We start from the raw sequence: 17,470 nt of genomic DNA on the forward strand, positions 1-17,470 counted from the left end.
CCAAATGTTTAGTAGGGGACATTTTCTGGATGGAGATTCCAGTCCATAGATATGTAACATTGCCAAGAAGTTACTCCCACGACCCTATTTTCACACACACAGGCTTACATCTATATTGACAGACCATAGGGAGTGACTGCCAGAGTTTCTCTAACACACTGAATTTCACATAAATTATTTATCTTTTGAAAGGTCAGCTGGTTAGTTCTCCTTCTAAACTACCTTAGTGTATTCCAGAACCAAAAATGTTAATCAAAGTGACCCAGGGTGTTTCTGGCTAAAGCACTAACTAACTTGCCATGTTTCCTGCTGGGAGGCAGGAAATACCAGCATGGCATTAGGTTATTGTGAGAGGTTATTCAGCTCTTCTGCAGTGCCTTGTCAAATGACCTGACTGGTCAACTGGGAAAATGAAGTTCTCAGGGCCAGCATCGTGTTTGTGTGTCTTGTCTTTAGGTCTGTATCAAAGCCAGATTTAAGAGGGAGACTGTCTACAAATGAATGAAAGCAGAGGATGTCTGGGGACAAGCTAAGGACATTCATGTCCCACACTGTATGTATTCTGAGTCCAGAGAAAAGAGAGTGAGTTTCAGCCCCTGAGAAGGATATCCAGGCTACGGAGCCTGTGATGGTGAAGGTGGATAATTTAGCCCTCTGGGAAGTGTAGACCTGTCAAAAAGGAGACTCATTAATTCATCAAAGATATGGTTGTCTTCAAAGAACAGACATCCCCAGATTTAAGGATGATGGGGTCTCTTGACACTGAGAACTACATTCAGAAATAGCCAAACAAGAGGAAAGGAGCAAAGAGGAAGAGAAAGGGAGGAAGGAAAGGAGAGGAAGTGCTTATTCTTAAGGGTGAAGGTAGTGGTCAAGGGAGTAGAATTTCCCAATAAAATACAGAAATTCAAATTTAAGTGCCATCATGTATTTTTATTCACTTAATCTGGCAGCCTTAGACAGGAGGTCACTGAAATCTGGAAATGAGCTGGCAGAGTCCAGTCCAGAGCTACCACTGCGGCAGGCATTGTCATTCATTAATTTATCAACATTTGTTTGTTCAACGAATATTTTTTTAGCATTTATTATGTGCCAGGCACTGGGCTGTGGTTGTGAGATACACTGAGATCAGAACAGACAAGGTCCCTCTACTTTTAAAATTTACAGTCTAGTGGGGAAAAAGGGAAACAACTAAATAAAAAATATATAAATAATTATTTAGCAAAGTTTTACTACATACCAGGTATTTACTGTATTAGCAGGGGCTATTAAGCACTTTGTCTTGTTTGTTGTTCATGATAAATTCTAATGTTAGTATATACAATTATTATCCTTATTTACAGATAACAGGCTAAGAATTGAAGGCACAGACAAGTTGGTAATTAGTTCAAGGTCACACAGATAGTAAAACTGACATAAAGGGAATCAATGGAGTTCTAAAATAAAAAAATAAATAACAAGTGTTAGAAAGACTGGTAAGGAAAGTCTCTCTGAGAAAGTGACATGTAATTAAGACCTGAGGGGATTAGAAGGAGCAGCCTGACTGTGAGAAGGGCTGTTACAAGGACATTCCAGGCAGAAATAACAGCAGGTACAAAGGCACTGAGATGAGGAAAAATGCGAGGCATGTTTTAGGAACAAACAGAAGCCTACTAAGAATAAAATTTAGTGACTGAGGAAGAAGAAGACCTGGGGGGGAAATGCAGAAAATAAGATAATACAGAGACTTGCAGACTCTGATAAGGACTTTGATTGTATTCCAAATGCAATGGGAAACGTTGCAGGAAATATACTAATTTGCGTCTTCAGATATACTCTGGATTCGGTGTGGAGAATGGATGGAGAAATTGGAAGTTGAGCTCAACAATTAAAATAGAAATAACAGCCTAGATACATAAATAATCTAAAGGAAATGTGATGAAATATGACCTTTTGGGGAACTATGGGACTTGGCCTCACTGGGGATCCACTCTCCAAGCCAAATGCATCTTTTATTTGAATCAAAGGGAAAAGCCATATGACAAAGATGAAAATCAGAATAGTCTTTGATAAAGGTTCTATGTGGATACAACTATGAATAAAGATTTAGCAGTGCCTATGAAAATGAAAATGAAAATGTTCAGACTTCATGGACCCAGCAATTCCGTTTCTTGGTCATGGCAGACATTGCTGGGAGGCTGAGTCCTTTCCCTCTCACTACCTCCCACTACAGAGGCTGGATAACCTAAAGTTCTCAGCTTCCCTTTAAAGCAATGGTTGAACATGTGACAGAAATTGTCATTGGGGAAACTTCTGGAAAAGTTTTTGCTTTCCTAATGAAAAGGGAAAAATTCACCTGCTACCCTTCTGTGCCCACAAGAAAGGACTCTCCTCAGGACGAGTGGCTAAACTGTTCAGAGAAGGCGACAGCGATGGGCCCGCAGTCTTTGGACCTCCAGTGATAGATATCTCCATTGGACACCTGGAGGCAGGCAAGGATAGGCCATGGAAGGGTTAGTTCTGCATGAAAAAAGTTATTTAAAGCTCTCTCCATCTTTTGCATCTAAGTTGCTCTGACTAGTGTTTATCTGTCAGTGAAAATAATGACGGGGATGTGAACCGTGGCATGTAATTAATAGAGGTTATAATGGAGGCAACAGGATATTTACTATTTATTTTAGGCAGACAGGGCTATGATAACATAAAGAATAGCAGAGAAGGGATACTAGGAAGAATGAAAGTTCTCACATCCAAGTTGGGGTGTGTGTGTGTGTGTGTGTGTCAATTATTGAATTATCGTACTGCCTCTTTTCATTTTGACTTAACATTGTGAATTTATCATAAAAAGATTACTTGAATGAATTTCTTTCCTCTGGATTTTGGTTTCTATTAAAAACCAAAACAGATGCAAAATTACCAAAGTGTTCATGGGACTAACAGGTTTTAAATCTGGGAATGGGTTTCAGCCTATAATTGAAGATGACAAGTATCCAGAGATTGTATAAAGTTATGGTTCTAAAGGAAGCACACTTTTACATAAATCTGGTATTCTACAGGAAAAAATGTTATTCTTGAAATCCAAACACATTATAATCTTAACAGGGCAGAAACAATAAGAACATTTAGGGGTATGTTAGGTTGGCCTTAGTGTGTAGCTATTCCGTGAACTCTTGAGATGTCAGAGTTTTTGTTCAGGTCCTTTGTAATCTGGAATGCCTTTGGTGGGCAGTGAATGGCGATTATTGAGAGTTGACTGATAGAATATTCCTGACTTTTCCCCATGTTTATTTTTAATTTTGGTTTTGGTCTTGAAGACATTTTTTCTTAAGATGTCTTCAGGAAAAAAATATTTTTTTCCACATTGAAAACTCTCTTTTGGCTTTTTCAAGTTTAAAACTTGGTGATGGGAAAACTTGCTTGCATCACACCAATGAGATTAAGTGTGAGGAGATGATCGCTGTGGGCAGACAGGCAGGAGGCTAACCCCACGAAGGGTGCTTTGAACTGTTCTGGGACTGGCTAGGACCACCAATTGTCCTTGGGTTGAATATGAAGGGAAAATGTGTACCAGGCACACAAATATCCTTGTCCTTTGTATAGCATCTATATCATGAAGGATATTCTCATTTTTTAACTCCATTTCCTTCACTGAATAATATTACTCAACCTGAAAGAAATACAGGGAAAAGAAAAGGAGGGACATCCATTCTCACAGTGAATGTAATTAAATGTCCTCCTGTCTAGTTTTTCAAGTCAAAGGTTCTGAGTTTTATTTCCAGAATATTCAACTGGTCCTAAAAGCATCATGAAGGCCCTCATATTTAACTAAATGGTGTATGATTAAAAGGGGGCACACTCTGTCTAGGTTAAAGAGGTGATAAACAGCTATAGAATTTCATGTTTCTTTCTACTTGGTATTATATGCCTTGTTTCCTTTACGGGACAGCAAACTTCTTGGGAGAAAGGATCATGCCTGAAGCATCTTTGCATCTCCCCTAACATCTGTTTGCTAAGTGTTGAATAAAATAAAAGCTTGAAAGAATGACTCTGTAAGTAAAAACATGAAGTTTTTTAGATTCATTAAAAAACATTTAGTCTAAAGATCACTAAGTAAGTTTATAGGAAAAGCACGGAAAAGTTTGAGCTGGAAATTCTAACATGCAGGATGTCGGATGTGTTTTTCCCCCCTAATTGAAAGAAAGATAAAGATGGAATTGCTGGTACACCATAACACCAAAATGTTCTTAATGTTTTTTCAGTTTTGCAAATTCTCATGATTTGATTTTCATCCAGGACTGTCAGTTGAGACATCTGATAATCTAAAAGCATTCAGAGAATTAGGATCCCATATGGCTCAAAAATATCTCCTATCCGGCAGGAAAAAGAGAACATACTGTGAAAATAATACTGGTATATCCTTCAATTTATGTGTACAAGGAGCACAGATAAGTTTAAATCATTATTCAAAGTATAATAATTATAATGATCATAAGGACTGATTATAACAACCAAAATAAAAAGAATATACAGTTCTTCATAATCATGCAACATTATAAAAAATCAGAAGTATACTTCAAATCAATGATAGTAATAGAGTTCTCTTTTGTCTAACAGAAGCAACAGTCATTAGAAATGAGCATGGGATTAGGAGTCCTGGCTTACTACTAATTAACTATATAAATCTGAAAAGGTAATTTAACTCCCTTAGGTCTGAATTTTCTCAGCTGAGTCATGAGAGGGCTAGACCAGATGTTCCCTTCTAACACAACATCTGTTCTGGAGCTTCTAACAAGGAGTATATCTACTCATACACTCATATTGCCTGAAGAATAATTAATTCTTCTTGCTTTGGGGGTAATGTCATTTTCCTTGGCTAAGTGTTCAGTATTGAGAGGTGCACTTACATAATGGTGAGAGGAAGGAGACCTGGGCTTAGTAAGCTAATTTCACCAACAAAATTATTACTGTTACTGATAATAACAATAACGGTTATCATTGAGAGTTAACTGCAGGCCAGACACTGTGCTTTAATCCTCTGAACAATTCTATAAAATAGATATCACTATTATCATCCCCATTTTACAGATGAGAAAATGGAAGCATAAAGATTACTAGGAACTTGGCTGAGATCTCACAGTAAGTGGCAGAGCTGCTGTGGACATGAAGGTGGGTGTTGGAATCAGATTCCCCTCACCCCACCGGCTTCCCATAGCTTTGACAGGTGTTTTCTGCATGAATTGCCTCAGATCTGATGGATGGAGTCGCTCTCTGCCAGCCCAGCCTTCTCCACGAACCTCTTTTCCTACTATTTCTACCCAGGGATTGAGGATTATTAATAAAAAAGAAAAGGAATTGAGTGCTCCTGGGTTCACCTTACAGCTCTGCACTTCAATAGCAGTATGACTCAGGATCAGCAATCTTCTTTCTTTGTCTGTACAATGGGGATAACACTAATGCTTATCTTTTAAGGATGTGGTGACATAATGTTTATGAAGTTGCTTTATAAACTCTAAAGTAAAATTGCTAAAAATAAAGCATGCCTGCTAGGAACTACTTTTTTTTTTATTTTTTAATTTTTTTTTTAGAACATAGCACTGTAAATCTTCTAGTTTCATGTTGTTTTTGCTGGAAATAGTCTATTCTGAAACAGGCAGCATGTGTGATGGAGGAAAAATTCAGGGTTTTTTTTCTCCCTAGCTCTGCCATTTACTTAGCTTTGTGGCCTTGGGCAAGTCACTTGATCTGGCATCCCACAGGGTCCCATGCTCTATGAGCCCTGCATTTGGGGTTTAATGTTCTGTGGTTGCTGTTTTGAAGTTCTTCCTAAGTTTTTTCTTTGAGTTTGTGTGTTATAAGTGAAGTCTGAAGGCTGGGCTTGGCACCTTAGATCATGGGAGGTCTTGCTTCCTGTTGCATCTCCAGGATGGGTTCTGCCAGAGACTCTCTTCATTGGTCTCTCTATCTTTGGTCCTGCCCAACCTCCATTTCTCTGTTAAGTCCTAAAATTGCTGCCATCCTTCACTCCTAGCAGGAGTCTGGGTGCTGGCAGAGGGAGGGCTTGGGTGGAGCACTCAAGCCCATGGCACCTTGGGGCCGAGCATGGCATCACCCATCCCTGCCCTAACAGGTAGCACCATACTAAATCAAATGGGTGACCAGCCAGAAGCTATCCCAATCCAGATATCAAGCATGTCCTGATGGAGAGATTTAAAAATTCTTGGAGAGGGGGTCCCCTGTCTGCTACGGATGGAGGTAATGGGCCACTGGGTAAAAGAGATGCCTGGTTAGACTTCCCGGGACCCTGCTCTATCCAGGACACTGTGGTAGTCTGGAGAGTGGTGGGGGCCTGGCAGTGGGGCACCTGTGCCCTGCACAGGAGGCAGGGTCCATGGTGCCTGCGTGGGGCTGCGCTCTCACTACAAGTGTCCTGTGCCTTGGAATGCTCCTTTGGCTGGCTCCATGCGTGGTGCATTCTCCCTCCTTCTAACCTTCCTGGTTTTGGCCGGTATTTGTCTTTTTTGACCAGCTCAAGGCATCCTTTGGATAAAAAACACAAAATATAAACTGGGGAATTTGGTGATCCTTCACAGGAGTTAAATGCTTTAATATTTTCATCTAAAAGTAGCATTGCATAATATAAAAATGAATGACAAAATTCATGCTAATAACAAAAGTTTAATTTTTCTTTACACAGAACATTAAATAGTAAATAAAAAGCACCATGACAAATCTAAAGAGAGAACACAAAAGGAAGGAAAAAAGTTTGTACGTATTTTTAATGGCACTCTTTCCCCTGCCTTTTGAATAGGGGGCCCCACATTTTCATTTTGGACTGAGCTCCACATATTATGTAGCTGGCTGCACTCCCAGGATGTAAGGTTTGCATAATCACCTGGTCCTTGCCTCACTTCACAGGTATATTTGCAGCAGCTCTGCTTGCAGTTGGTAAGCTCAGTTAAGGAACATAGTTGGAATGACTCAAGAATAGCTTACCATCCAATTATCTGTGTCTTTATCTTTACCTTTCCAAGTGGGTGGAAAAGGAGTAATGGGAGCCATTCCCTTGGAAACTACTGAGGTCATTTAACCCTAACAAGGATAATGCTTTGCCAGATGTTAATTAGAGATAATTTCCACTTTTAGTTTTAGCTCTAGAGGTTGCCTTAAAAATTATGAGGGCAACAGGAAACACTGAACTTGCCTAGACTTTTGGGGCTTCTTTATTCATTCACTTATTCATTCACCCATTCATTCATCCCCTCCTTCACTCACACTATCATTTCACAACATTTACTGAAGTGCTACCATGCTGCCCACACTTAAGTATTGAGAATTCAAAAGTGATTGAGGCAGCCTCTCTTTCAAAGAAGCTCAAAGTCAATGGGGGAGGGGTAAGGTGGAGGTGCGATCAGAAGGCACATAAAGAGATTATTTTTATTATTATTTTCAGATGGAGTCTTGCCATGTCGCCTAGGCTGGAGTGCAGTGGCACGATCTTGGCTCACTGCAACCTCCACCTTCCAGGTTCCAGTGATTCTCCTGCCTCAGCCTCCCAAATAGCTGGGAGTACAGGCACATGCCACCACACCCAGCTAAGTATTGTATTTTCGTAAAGATTGGGTTTCGCCATGTTAGCCAGGCTGGTCTAACTCCTGACCTCAAATGATCCACCTGCCTCAGCCTCCTAAAGTGCTGGGATTACAGGCGTGAGCCACTGTGCCTGGTCAAAGAGACTATTTTTTTGATGAAATAGTCAAAAAAATGATTACAATGATTATGGCTATACAGAGGAAAGATTCCTGAAGTACACAGCTTTGGATCAGGAAAGACATTTTGGGAACAGGAACATCTCTGCTACCTGCTAAGTGATGAGGAAAAGTTAACCATAATATAGACAATGGTTGAAGCAAGAGAGAGAGGGCACTGCATGGATTGGTTGCAACATGAACAATGGCAATGAGAAAAGAAACAGTAGAGTGAGAGTGAAAACCAGCAAGCAGTTTACAGTTAACCAGGTGGAAGAAACAGGGAGGGAGAGACCAGGTAGCGAGCCTTGTAAGCGATGATGTGAAGTGGGCTTCATCCTGTGGTTCTGGGCAGTTGGCAAGTTGTTTTACGCCTGGAAGGGAGATGGCTGGATTTACAATGTAGAGAGCACACTCCAGTGGCTATCTGAAGTGTGGATATGAAGGGCTAAAACTGGAGGTTGGAAGTCCATTTAAAGAGTTCTTGCAGCCATAATACAAGAGACAAAGAAGGCCTGAACTAGGACAGCAGCAGCAGGAATGGTGATGTATTAAAGAAATACTACAGAGGCAAAACTGGCTGGACTTGATTATTGATTACATATAGGTATTGGTAGAAGACAAGTGTTAAGAATAACTGTCAGTGCTCTTGTTTGGGTAACTGATGATTAAGGAGTCAGGTGAGAAATAGACTTTTGGAGGAGGTAGAGGGTTTGGAGGTACAGTGTTTTGTTTTTGTTTTTGTTTTTGACATGGAGTCTCATACTATCACCCAGGCTGGAGTGCAGTGGCATGATCTCAGCTCACTGCAACCTCCACCTGCCGGGTTCAAGCAATTCTTGTGCCTCAGCCTCCTGAATAGCTGGGATTATAGATGTGAGCCATCATGCCCAGCTAATTTTTGTATTTTTAGTAGAGACAGGGTTTAGCCATGTTGTCCAGGCTGGTCTTGAACTCCTGATCTCAGGCCATCCACCCACCTCAGCCTCCCAAGGTGCTGGGATTACAGGCGTGAGCCCCTGCGCTCAGCCTGGAGGTGCAATGTTGTGTTTGGGACATGCTTAGGGGCCTATGGAACTGGAAGGAGGGGATATTAGCAGACAGTGAGAGGAGGGTGAAGTTTGGGGAGAGGTTCAGGCTAATGCCGTAGATTTGGGGATGATCAGGACTGAGGTGGTAGCTTTATGAAATGGATAAAAGCACCACTGAGAAGAATGGGGAAACGCCATGAGAGAAAGAAGGAAAAGATGAAGGTAATGAGGAAAAGAGGGAGAGTGTGGTGTCGCAGATGCCAAGAGGGTAACTAACGAGTTTCATGAATAAGGATATGAACCAACTGTTAAATATGGCAGAGAAGTCTTAACAGAAGTGGAAAAGGCCCTCTGGTTTGGTGAAATACAGTAGCTCATGAGGACCCCAGGAGCAGTCTTTCCGGGAGACTTTCCATTGTGGGTACCAAAACCAGATCAGAGAATTGTGAGACAAAAGGGGTGGAGACAATGAATGCAGACGACTGTTTTGAGAAATCTGAATGAGTAAGGGAGGAGAAAACGTGCAGCACAGCTGAAGAAGGAACAGGATCAGAGGAAGTTGCTTTATTTTCTTCTTCTTCTTCTTCTTTTTTTTTTTTCACTCGTAAGAATAGGAGGTGACTGGGCACACTGGGTCATGCCTGTAATCCCAGCTTTTTGGGAGGCCAAGGCAGGCAGATTGCTTGAGCCCACAAGTTCTTCAAGACCAGCCTAGGCAAAGGAAAACTCCATCTTTACAAAAAATAAAAAAGTTAGCTGGGCATGGTGGCATGCACCTGTAGTCCTGGCTACTCCAGGGGCTGATGTAGGAACATCATTTGAGCCTGCGAGACAGAGGTTGAAGTGAACGGTAGTCATGCCACTGCACTCCAGGCTGGGTGACAGAGCAAGATCCTGTCTCAAAAAATAAAAAAATTAAAAGAATAGGAGACTCTTAGCCAGGCATTGTGGTACACACTGTAGTCATGGCCACTCGGGAGGCTGAGATGGGAGGAAACATTTTTTGAGGTCAGGAGGTTGAGGCTGCAGTGAGCTATGATCACATCACTGCACCCCAACCTGGGTGACTGATAGATATGTGTTTTGAAAAGATAATGCTCAGAGCAGGATGAAACTGTGTCTCTTAAAACAATAATTAGAAAAAAAAGGAGACACTTAAGCGAGTGTACAGGCAGCAGGTAAAGCACTAGTGAAGAGGGAAGTTGGATCCACAGAGAGGGAAAGGAAAACTGCTGGAGGTAGGAGGGGTAGGTCTTGAGTGAGATAAAGGGCCTGGAAGTGGGAAGCAAGGATGGGTGAGGTGTAGAATCCTTACTCCTGAAGCCCTTCACTGCTGATACATCTGCTATCCTTGGCATGTGACAATTCTTCAAGCTGGTCAATGCCACTGTGTCAACTGCACAGCAATTCTCTTTCTTGGGGATTCCTATGAAAACTCCCTCATAACAATTTCCCAAGTCTCTAGTCTTACCTTGACACCCCTCAGTCTTACACAATTCCTTGCTATTTTGAGTAGCTTGAGGTTACCCATCATGAACTCCTTCGACATCTCTCCTATCTTGATTTATGTACTCTCCTTGATCTCATTTTTTCCTGCAATATTAAAAATTCTACTGATCTTTCAAGGTCCAACTCAACCGATATCCCTTATCTATGTCTCGCTTTCATCTTACATATACATTTTTAAATTATTTGATGTCTTTTATGTTATCTTATAAGCTACTTTAAATACTTTTTAGAACAAGGAAGGGATTCAATCAACCTGTCAATAGTCATGACGCCTTTTCTTATCTTCTGTTCATCTTCTTCATCTTTTTGACTCATTTTTATATCATTCCTCTCTGAAACTATTAAACCCCTTAAGGGCAAGTAAATGTTTTTTCGTCTGCTCTAATATGTCAATGCATTATACATAATACCTACCTACTACAATTAATAAATTGTAAGCTCCTGGAGGACAAGAATTTAGAAGCTAGCTAGCTAGACAGAGATGAACACATACACAGAGATATATTTACATTCTCTCAAGTATACCAGTTTAATCTAATACTTACTATATACTTGCTAGCAATTGAGGATATATAAAGATAAATAAAACAAAACACAGTCTCTGTCTTCCAAGGGTGCACATCCAGTGTGGCAATCAGAGAATGAGGGGCTCGAATGACATGCTGATAAAATTGGACTTATTCTGGTAGGTTTCTCGCAGAACTTAGGCAAAGGATATTAATAGATATGTATTTTGAAAAGATAACGCTCAGAGCAGGATGAAGGATGAATTTGAGAAGAATAGATTGGGGGTAGATAGATCTATGAGGCTTTTGCAATAGCGTAGATGACAGATAATAAAGATCAAGTGAGGGCAAGTTGGTTACAGATGAGATATTGAGGGTACATGCATGTATGTGTATGTTGGGGGAGTGAGGTTGTGGTGCACAAGAATAAGCTTTCAGAAGTTATTTGCTAATCTTACTTTTTAAAAGACATTAAATGGTAAACAGTAGTAATGCCTATAGCTTATTACATATTATGTAACACATTCCTCAAGATTGGCCTTAGGCAATATTGAGATCTGTTCCATTTCACCACTTAGGATTCTCTAGGCCCAATTTTGGCACTTTATTCTATATGATCAGCTGTTTGTTTTTCCCTTATTACTTCAGGTCTCAAGTTTTGAGTGTTCTACGAGCCCATATATCCTTCAGAGCAAGACAGTGTGTGAATAGGCATCCTTTGCACTTGGTAGAGGGTTAGGCCAATAGTGGATGCCAAATAAATCCTTGTGGAATTGAATGGTATTACCTGGAGTTTCCTGAAGGTTGTATGTCCTCTTACTCCTTGGCCTTTGGAACATCCTTCTCTATACCTGGAATTCTTCCTCTCTCTCTCTTTACCTCCTCTGACTACTGTTTCTTTACCTCACTTTGACCCTCCTAGTCCTGTTTATCACTTCCTCTGAGAGTCGTTGCTTGATGCCCCTGCATTGGGTCAGCAGCTTTTACTAAGTAGTCCACAGAATCACCTACTTATGTGTTTCTCTGCCAGCTCTATAAAGACAGACTAGACTGCCTTTCGGTAATTTGTTCAGTATTTTATCCCCAGGTTAAGCACAGCACCTGTCATGCAGTAGATGTTCAGTAAATATTTGTTAAATGAACATGGTTTTGTGGAGTTTTATTTGTAAATCTGAACATTTTGAAATTTGAATCTTCAATTAGCTGGACATAAAGTGCTAGATCCATCCAGAGGAAAGAAACAATGGGAGACCATCTAGAAAAGCATTTTGTTCTTTATGCTATTAAACTCAGTAAAAATTAGTTATTTTTTATTTTTTGAGGACTCTTATGCAGTTAACACTCTGGAGAACACTAAGACAAATTTCATCTTTCTATCCTGCCCCCCAAGAGCATGCAAAATATCTGCTTGAGTACCCATTTTTTCATGTGTACACACTAGCATCTTCAGTTGGCAAGTTCCTGTGGGACAGGAACAGTAAACATCTCATAATTAGAAAGCAAAAGTGACAGCAAAAACACGACAAGATCAGAAAGCCAGATTCTATGTCAGAAAGTCTTAGGGGGTGTCGCTTTAGTGTTCTGCAGACAACCCAGTGTCACAGGCAACACTAATTCCCTTGCTCTGGTGAATTTATTAAAAACAAAAATTTACTTCCTACTGCCTGGTACCCTATTACACAGTAGAGACAGAAGGGTTAAGAAAAACAGGCATAGTCCTTGTTCTCATGTAGTTTATAGTTAAGGAGTAAGAGAACTGGTGGTGACCTGATTTTGAAGAGGTTGATTCAGGTTAAGACCCAATTTTGAAGCTGGTCTCCAACAAGATGAGTGGTTTCTAGGAATATAGCTCTGCACAAACAAATACATATACCTTAGACAGTATGTGACATGGAGTGAGAAACCCTTCCTGACACATCCTTTACTAGGGGTCTCGGGAAGGGCTCAGATCGCTACTTCAATAGAAATGCTCATTGGTACCATCTGAGGATGATTTTTTTCCAACAGGCACTAGGAGATCAATTACTACTGGCAGCCTAATTTGCAAGATAAAGAAATTCCCCATTATTCTAGTATCTTCACAACCAAAGTCTACTTAAGCATCATCAGCCAACATCATGGCATAGCGGAAAAAATTTGGAATAGCTAAAAAGTTACAGATGAGAAGTTCTCATAGCTGAGATGCCACTATGTGTTTCTCGTTAAAATCCAGAGTTAGGACGAGGGTCAGAGGATTCTTGTCCTTCTACACTTGAGTGGACTATAGCCATGTATTCTTCTAAATTGTGTTTTGAATTTTGTCTTGAAAGATAATGTTTTAAGAGTGCTAAGCCTGTATACTCATACAACAGAAATAATATGTGTGATAAAGTTGGGCAAGAAGTGCTTTTAAAGTTTTGAAAGGTGTCTTTTTTAATGGGTACTTAATGGTTATACATATTTATGGGATACATGTGATATCTTGATACAAGCATACAAAGTGTAATGATCAAATCAGTATCCATCACTTCAAGCATTTATCATTTCTTTGTGTAAGGAACACTCCAATTCTACTCTTTTTGTCATTTTGGAATATACAAGAAATTGTTAATCATTGTTGTCTTGTTGTGCTACAAAAAAGTTGTCTTAAAATTTGGTTACTAATTGATAACACTAGTCAGAATCATGATTTATATTCTGTAGAACATTTTTTTCATTTAGCTTTCAGTTATAATACCTCACAGAATAGTAAAGGCTGATAGGTTAAGTGTCTTGGCCCTGACTATCTTGAGAATAGTGGTTGGAGCAAGAACTATGGTCCAAACGTCTGCTCTGGCTGCAATGTTGCCGCTCCCTACTCCATTACACCACAATGATGGATGAATGATGGATGCTGCAGCTGAAGTAATTACAGTAAACTCAGGATATAAAAATATATATATAGTGAAAATAGAGAAATTAATAATAAATATAAAATAAAGCATCTTTAATATTAAGATGTAATATAATTAATAAATTAATATAATAAATACAGTAATATCTAATGGACAGTGACCCCATCACCCCACTTTTACACCTGCCTCTCAGGAGCCATTTCTTATTTTTGAAGGGGAGCAGCTACACCCTCACTCTTTGGGTTGCAGTGCCCTGTAGAAGTGATGAGAATGGGAAACGGATACACTCCTGCACAGAGAAGCCGATCTGAATGCCAGATGATTAATTAGAAACCTCCACTGTGCTGCCTCAGACTTATAAATGAAGTGCAAATGAAAATGTTCGATAGACATACTCAACAGCCTGCAACATCACAAAGACTGTCTTTGGGGTATTTCTATAAAAAGAAAATCTGGCATTCCTTTTTGGAACATTAGATCAAAGTAGAGGATAATGAAAACAGAAATGCCTTATGCAGTCTTAATAATCTTTATACTCAGAGGATGCAATGGAAACTAGTAACTAAAAACGATTAGCCTTGTATCAAGACCAAGCTATCCAGACACTGCTCGGCCTGGGACGCCGATTCACTCAGTTGAGTGAGTTGTAACACAGGCTCACTTGTGGGTTAGCCACAATTTTCATGCAGTTCAGTTCCCTCCTCTGTCAGGCTGCAATAATGAGATGAATTTCTGCAAGAAAGTACTCCCAGAAAGACACAGGGAGGTCTGAGTAGATAAATAACATAGATATCCAGAGAACAGAAGTGCTAGACGAAGACAGAAATAAATACACACAATAATTAAAACAAAGATTTTTTTTTAAACTATAGACACATTAAACTTATCTCAATCTTTAAAATCCAGGATATCTATATCTTTGTGTATTTCTCACTGAAACTTTCCCTGGGCCTCCCAGGAAGAATATAAAGAATAAAGAATAGGTTCATTTTCTTACAGATTAAGAGATGTGAGGCTCAAATGACCTTATCCTGGTAACATAGTGACATTACTGCAATAGCAGCATCTTTAATCCCTGTGACTCCTACTCCAGTCACTCTTTTCCAGTGAACCATCATAGTAGGTGATGATGCTGAAAGAGGTACAGAAGATTCAGCTTGTGAAGACAAGCCAGAATGACAGAAAATGCATTTTGTGCAAACTTCCATGCAGTGATCACAATGCATTTTAGCCAGTGGTTCAGTTCTCTCTCTCTCCAACTAGACTATGTACCTTGAGGATAGAAATCATCTGTCTACCTAATGTCCCCAGTAGTCAGCACAGTAACTAACCTACAGTAGTCAATTAATATTTGAAGAATGTATAAATAAATGAATGAATCTGGAAAAGTTGCCTTCAGGAATTGGGGCTCTGAAGAAAGAGTGGGGTTCACAAATAACATTCAGCAATCATAGTCACTGAATTGGGTACTAATATTAGTGAAAATAATAGATTAGAGACAGTAAAACCAATTCTAAATAGATAAAGAAGGTAGTGTTTGTTCTGTTTTGTTTCACGGAAGATTGACAATTTTATTTATGAACACAGGATTTGAGGTAAAAAGAGAATAGATAAGAAGGTAGGTGACTAAAGAAATGGTTGCTCAGAAAAAGTATGAAACAGAGTTTAGAACAGAGAAGAGGGTACAGAGATAACTGTAAAGGTGCTTGACAGAAAAATGGAAAAGGAGTAAAGAAAAAGCTTTCAGTAGGACACTTTATGGGCATAACAGAGTTCTTCTTTAGGGCATTTCAGAAGTTGAGAGAGCAAAGATGAGAACTCAAGATACATGGAATGGACCAAAGAGAAGGGGAGGTGAGATACATGGTACTGACCACTCATAGGGAATGAGGAAGGGAAATAAACGGCCTCAAAGAAGTCACAGCTGTCATTGAGCAGGAAATGCCTCCTGTCACGCAGGTGGAATTAAAGCTTAAATGTGAACTGATGGTCTATCTTCAGCTTCTTTCTCTTCTCACTCTGATACCTGCCCTCAAGGTTGCTCCCTGGCTGGCCAGGGAACTCACACTGAGCTGTAGAATGTTCCCAAGCTCTGGACCTTTCTGTCCTGTTATTCAACCATCAGCACTTGCCCAGCTTCTGTCCTATTCTCTCAGGATGCCTGTTTTTATTAAATGACAAAGGAAGCTAATTGGTTCATCAAGTAAAGCAATTCCTATTGTGGGCTTAGCTGGCTACTGGTTACCTTGCCTATTACATATAACATCAGTGCAATAAACATAAAGGAAATGAATGGGTGGGCTTTCATTACGTGCCAGGCCCTGAGCTAGATGCAGCAGAGTATGGTGGAACAGGACATGGGCTTTGGAGACAGACACACCCAAGACAGAGGTCTGATCCATAATTTCCTAGCTAGAAGCTTGAGGAAGTTATCTCCTAGGGTTCTTGGATTCTTCATCTGTAAGAATGAAGAATAATTTCATCACCCTCAATTTCCTCCTCTATGCAACGGAGATAATGTTGCCTACTTCGCAGGGTTCAAAATACATGTAAGTGTCTAATAATGTTATTTACTATTTATTCATTTATCCCCACTTTAAAAAGGAAAAGCTGAGGCACAGAGATGTAAGGTGTGACTAAGGTCACCCAGCTGGGAAATTCTAGAGCTGGCATTTACATCTAGCATTTGTCTTCATGCACTTACCCAACACACTATGTCATCTTAACCAATACACTAAAGCATCATTAGATGTTTCCATCTACAGCCCCTTACAGTGGGGAAACTCTTTGATATTCACCAATCTCATTTAACCCTCACAGCACCTCTGTGCAGTACTATCATCTTGCTTTAAGCCGAGGAAAGGGAAGCCCAGAGAAGGTAACTGTGGCCAAAACTCAACATAGGCCCAGAGAAAGGAACACCAGCCAAAACTCAAAGAGCTAATTAGTGACAGAACTTGAATTTAGATGTAGGGTTTATGACCACAAATATAAATATAAGAAAGAGAGCCAACTCTGGGCCCACATCTTTGCTAGTTATCTAGGTAGTATTTCTACATTGCTTTTTTTTTTTTTTTTTTTGAGACGGAGTCTCGATCTGTCGCCCGGGCTGGAGTGCAGTGGCCGGATCTCAGCTCACTGCAAACTCCGCCTCCCGGGTTTACGCCATTCTCCTGCCGCAGCCTCCCGAGTAGCTGGGACTACAGGCGCCCGCCACCTCGCCCGGCTAGTTTTTTGTATTTCTTAGTAGAGACAGGGTTTCACAGTCTTAGCCAGGATGGTCTCGATCTCCTGACCTCGTGATCCACCCGTCTCGGCCTCCCAAAGTGCTGGGATTACAGGCTTGAGCCACCATGCCCGGCCTACATTGCTTTTAAAGTTCTCTGATAGCAAAGCTGAAACCTGGCTAGGTGTTGTCAGATAGATGAGAAACTGCAAGTGAAGGCGTGAGTTCAATGAGTGGATTTTACCTCCTAACTTGAGGAGTACTGGTCAATTATCCCTTACTGAGTGGTGCTATTAGCCCATGGTAAAATAAATTAGATTTTTAAGAAGGAGCAAAACTGCCACTATAAAATCAGATAAGCCTACGGCAGTTGGGAATAAATTCTATCATAGAAACACATCTTGCCTGATATCAAAGAAAGCCAAGAAACCATGCCAAGAGTTGGATGAAAACTGATATTTTCTGCTGTGGAGACAGAAGTGGTAGCACTGATTGGAGAATTATATTTTGAAGAGTTCTAAAATATTTACCATCATTCTAGGTCATTTACTCATTTACCCTTTTAATGCTCATTTCTTTTGTGCCACTAGGTCGAGCTTAA

General features: G+C 40.2%; 1 protein-coding gene and 1 long non-coding RNA gene across 10 annotated transcripts in view; one reads left to right on the forward strand and one right to left on the reverse strand.

Annotated features, from left to right (window-relative positions):
* The window catches only part of ANKS1B (ankyrin repeat and sterile alpha motif domain containing 1B), a 1,301,363-nt gene that overhangs the window by 384,784 nt on the left and 899,109 nt on the right, over nucleotides 1–17,470 (reverse strand). The gene's annotated exons all lie outside the window — the stretch shown is intronic.
* Nucleotides 319–11,912, forward strand: LOC105506359. Its single transcript, XR_001000912.1, has 5 exons — nucleotides 319–582; nucleotides 3,926–4,028; nucleotides 4,273–4,389; nucleotides 6,674–6,740; nucleotides 11,419–11,912. It is a non-coding gene; the product is annotated as an uncharacterized LOC105506359 (long non-coding RNA).

The sequence above is a fragment of the Colobus angolensis genome, unplaced genomic scaffold (assembly GCF_000951035.1).
Source record: "Colobus angolensis palliatus isolate OR3802 unplaced genomic scaffold, Cang.pa_1.0 Scaffold10, whole genome shotgun sequence".
In the NCBI taxonomy this organism is placed as follows: domain Eukaryota; kingdom Metazoa; phylum Chordata; class Mammalia; order Primates; family Cercopithecidae; genus Colobus; species Colobus angolensis.